The sequence below is a fragment of the Fistularia commersonii genome, chromosome 35, assembly GCF_037954325.1.
Source record: "Fistularia commersonii isolate RoL2024-O1a breed Wild chromosome 35, RoL_Fcom_v1.0, whole genome shotgun sequence".
Taxonomy (NCBI): Eukaryota; Metazoa; Chordata; class Actinopteri; order Syngnathiformes; family Fistulariidae; genus Fistularia; species Fistularia commersonii.
In genome coordinates this window covers 2,900,001-2,905,000 of record NC_141318.1, presented here as the reverse complement: position 1 = coordinate 2,905,000, position 5,000 = coordinate 2,900,001, and the positions used below count along the sequence as shown (strand labels likewise).

At 57.2% G+C, this 5,000-nt stretch overlaps 1 protein-coding gene across 1 annotated transcript in view; it reads left to right on the top strand.

The window, feature by feature from the left end:
* Positions 1-5,000, top strand: part of add3a (adducin 3 (gamma) a) — a 29,657-nt gene that overhangs the window by 864 nt on the left and 23,793 nt on the right. The gene's annotated exons all lie outside the window — the stretch shown is intronic.

Below are 5,000 nucleotides of genomic sequence, written 5' to 3'. Positions count from 1 at the left end.
TTGACTCCCTGTGTGTGTGTGTGTGTGTGTGTGTGTGTGTGTGTGTGTGTGTGTGGACCCCGGCTTTTAACATTCTCCCATCCTCACTCGAGAATCCGGACCTCCGGAAGGTTCCCCCTCCGCCCGGACGATGGTGTGTGTGTGTTTGTGTGTGTGTGTGTGAGTGTGTGTGTGTGTGTGTGCGTCGTCATGGCGCCGGCCTCCGTCCCCCCGTGAATCCGGAGATGCCTCCGCGGTCAAATATTTGTCCCCCTTCTTTCCAGAGAGGCCGAAGCGCCGCGGGTTCCCGTCCGACTCGGCTTCGCCTCTCTGGCCTCCTTCCTCGCTCCCGTCAAACTGTTGTTGCCGCGGAGAAAATTATTTCCTGCCCCCGCTGGCTGGCGCCGCGTTCGCTCGCGTCCCCGTGGGGTCGGCGAGCGGGTCGAGAGGCGGGGCTTATCTCGGGTCAGCTGTCAATCATAGGGTCAACGGTTGGCGGCGAGATGGTGACCACAATCTGCCGCTGGGCGTCCGGCAATCGGCCGGCGCTCAGTTATCAGGCAGGAAGAGATGTCAGCGGCGTGTGTGTGTGCTGGTGTGGCGTGGCGTGGCGTGGCGTGGCGTGGCGTGGCGTGGCGTGGCGTGGCGTGGCGGGCGAAACACACACCCACAAACCGTGGGGTCCGAAGACTTTCCACATTCTTCTCCCATCCAGGAGACCTATTGTGGTTCCTTGTTTCTACCTCCCCGATCGTTTTCCCCGACGTCGAAGGGGCGATGGCGATGGGTCGTTGCCATGGCGATGTGACCTCCTGACCTCCTGTGTGACGGCATGAGTGTGTGCTTTGGAGGAAGGCGGGAAACGGGGGTGTTTTATCGGCCAAGAAATGGGTGTTGCTCCCCTGTCTAATTTCGTAACTCTTTTGTACGTGTGTGTGCGTGCGTGCGCGTGTTTGTGTGTGTGCGTGCGCGTGTTTGTGTGTGTGTGTGTGTGTGTGTGTGTGTGTGTGATAAATAGCTTGGCCTGTCTGCCTGTGATTATGTCATGCAGCTTGGTTTCCAGCTGCCCAAGTCAGCTGCATCTAATTTTGCTAGCAAGAAAGTAATCCCCGACCGCAATGTGTGTGATTTTAGCGCACGTGTGTGTGTGTGTCTGTATATGTGTGTGTGTGTGTGCGCGAGTACGCCGTAAATGTTTATACTCTCCGAACTTTGTTTTCATTTGCATTGTTTGCATGAGCGGCGCAATTTGAGGCGTCGCCCGCACCGGTTGCTTCGTGGAAAATAGATAAATCATTTCTGTCTTAAGAACCAAAATGGGGGGGCGAGCGGAGCGGGGGGGCCTGAGTGTGTGTGTGGGGGTGCAGAAGGACAGGAACCCAACACGCTAACCTGCAGGTTTATGCGGGTTAACGTGGAGTTTAACCTGCAGGTTTAACCTGGACACCCGTCGTGTCCGGGTTTAGCCCCGCCTCCCTTTTGACGCTCCCCTGTGATTGGTTCTTGTGCAGGATAAGCGGTGTACCGTATGGCGGACGAACCACCCGAGCTGAGGATGACGGTGAAGAAATTTCGAGAGTCTAGTTGCCGTGGTAACCAGGTCATCAGCCGAGGCTAGCTGGTTAGCAAAAGAAAGTTTTTTAATCGTCTTCCAACCAGCGGTTTTCTTTGAAACGCCATCGAACCGTCTGCTTTTCGGACACCGGTATCCATGGCGACGGAGCCGCCAGACGCCGTGAGCGAGAATTTCCACCGAGTCGCGGCGAAGCCTCGACCCAAACCACCAGCTGACTCACCCCCGGCAGAGAAGAGATGACCCCGCTCAACTTTCCAGTCCCGCTCCACGCCATTTCACATTTTTTTTTTCCACATTTTTGTCAAGTTTGCTAAAGGCTCGGCTACATCTGTATGATTGACCGGTGAAAAATACCACGGTGACGGCTGCCGCTGGCTCCGCCCCCTTTCATAACCTTCGCGTGCAGGAATAGCGGTGTGGTTAATGAATGAATGCTAAGCTATCACGCTAGCTGGCTCTTCCAGATTGTAGCTTCGTTCAGCGCGTCTTTGCGCCTCTGAGCAAGGCATCGCTCCCGATGCACGGCAGCTCTGGATCCGTGGAAAGTGTGTGAGGGCTCATACGAGCTCACACACACACGCGCACACACACATGCACGGACGCAACAAATTCATAAATATTTCAACACGAGGTGGAACGCTGCCGGGTCCCGAGGGTCGAAACTGGACGAGGCGTCCCGGATTCCTGGCGGATGAGGGAAGACGGGCGCGTCCGGTGGGGAAGAGGGGGGGACGCTTCTCCTCCCTGGATGGAACGCCAGACCCGGAGGTCACCTGACCCGAGAAAGCGGCGGGCGGGTGGGAGGCTCGCCCCGACGCCGACGCCGCCGCCGCCGCCGCCGCCTCACCGTGGATTGTCATTTCCTCCGCAGCTGGACCGCGGAAACCACCGGGGAGATCAGAAATCCAAACAGTCGTCCCGCCAGCGGAGGGGGTGTTCCTCCGCTGCAGAAACACATCTGCCATGACGTCCGTCCACGACAGAGAAGAAGAAGAAGAAGAAGAAGAAGAAGAAGGCGAGGAACTGAAATGGATAGCTAGCGCCCCGAGCTAACCTAGCATGTGAAACACTCGCACGGCAGGAAGTGCGGCGGAGAAGAAGATCCGAGCGTCTCAACCGACAGCTACTTCTGCAGATTTACCCCCATTCACACACACACACACACACACACACACACACGATAGACCTCCTGTCAGTTAGCCAACACCCTGCAGGTCAAACCCCACGGCCTCCATTGGCCGTCGCTATGACAACAAACCCCCTCCCCCTTTGACTGTGGAAGCGTCAGCTGAGAGCGACGCATGAACCTCTGAAGGTCCAGAAGATCAGGACGCCGTTGACCCGGGCTGACCTCACACACACCACTCGCAGAGGGGGGGGGGCAGGATGTGAACACGTTGCCATGGAGACAGCTCTATCCCAAATCTTTTTGTTCTTTTATTTTCCCCCCCCAGCGTGATGTTTTTCAGCGTCTCTGCGCTTTTTCACAAAAGAGCGAGAGACAAACGACTTCTCTACGTGAAACAGGACGCCGTCGTCACGCCGTCGTCACGCCGTCACCGCGTTGTCGTCGTCACGGCAGCACCTCAAACCCCCCCGAACCCCCGGGTCGGCCCTCGCCAGGGTTATGGAAGCCATTAACATTCCTGGGGAACATGTGGACCCTTGTTTGTTTTTCCAGCGGGGCGGGGAGCGGCGAGCGGCGAGCGCCGCCAGGACGCCGCGCTGTCCTCCGCCCCAGAGAGAGGACGGGTTGGTTGGGGGGGGGGGGGTGGACAGAACTGGGAAAAGGGGGATGAAGTGATGAGTGTGTGTGTGTGTGTGTGTGTGTGTGTGTGTGTGTGATGGGGGGGCCGACACCCTCTACTGGACGGCAAACAAAGAGGCAGACAAATGAGTGGTGAGGTTCCAGTGAGCCGTACAGGAAGAGGATTAGGGACGGATGGGTTCACGCACAGGCTGCAGGCGGGGGGGCGGGGGCGGGGGGGGCAAATGGTGAGGAGAGGGGGGGCAAATAGAGGGGCGGGGGCAAATAGAAGCACCACAGTTCTCTCCATGCAAAGTTTGCTGAAATAAACCTGAAACGCAGGCGGCAGTGAAACCTAAATGATCCTTCCAGAAGCAGAACGCACACACACATATGCACGCACGCACACACATGTGCATGCACGCACACACACACATCTGCACGCACGCACGCACACACACACACTCGCATGCACGCGCACATATATGCTTGTGGCGAATCTGGAAAGATCTGCTCCGTCTCCGAGCGCCACATCTTGAGAAGGGAGGCGGCGGTGGGCGTTTGTTTTTGACTCCGGCTCCTCCTGATGGATTAAACAGGCGGGCGGGCGGGCGGGCGGGCGGGCGGGCGGCGCCGAGCGTCCCGTCAGAGCTCGCCAGCCCAGGATGAACCTGACAAATCTCCGCTAATTGGGCGGTAACGTGAGAACCCGTGGTCTTGCTAAGCTCCACCCGGGGGGGAGGTCAGGGTCCTGACACCTGGTGGCCTCCTCCACGGATGACAGGAGGTCCCTGGTGGAGGTGGTCCAGGTTCCACAGGGTTGTGACACGGGGTGTCCTCATCCGAGGACAGCAGGAAGCTCCTGGTGGAGGTTGTGGATTAAGGTTCTTGATGGAGGTTCTGGATTACAGTTCTTGATGGAAGATCCTGATGGAGGTTGTGGATTATGGTCCTGAAGGAGGTCCCAGATGGAGGTTCCTGATGGAGGTGGTCCAGGTTCTGTTGGGTTGTGACACGGGGTGTCCTCGTCCGGGGACAGCAGGAGGTTACTGATGGAGGTTCCTGATGAAGCTTCTCGATTGAGGTTCTCGATGGAGGTGGTCCAGGTTCCACAGGGTTGTGACACGGGGCGTCCTCGTCCAGGGACAGCAGGAAGCTCTTGATGGAGGTTGTGGATTAAGGTTCTTGATGGAAGATCCTGATGGAGGTTGTGGATTATGGTCCTGAAGGAGGTCCCTGATGGAGGTTCCTGAAGGAGATCCCAGATGGAGGTCCCTGGTGGAGGTGGTCCAGGTTCTGTTGGGTTGTGAAACGGGGCGTCCTGGTCCGGGGACAGCAGGAAGCTCCTGATGGAGGTTGTGGATTAAGGTTCCTGATAGAAGTTCTCGATGGAGGATCTGGATGATGGTTCCTGATGGAGGTTCTTGACAGCGGTGATGGAAGCCGATCTCACTCGTAGCTGTTTTATTAATCTCTCCCTGTTCCTGCCATCAATCAAATGTAATTAGTTGTCAAATTCACCGCGTGTGTGTGTGTGTGTGTGTGTGTGCGTGTGTGTGTGTGCGTGCACGCATGCTCCTGTGTGTGTGTGTGTGTGTTTTTCCATTCTGTCTGAATCAGAGACGTGAGCGTCCATAAGAGGGGCTGATGTTCCCCCTGGTGTTCTCGGGTTCTAGAACGGTTCTGGAGACGACTCCC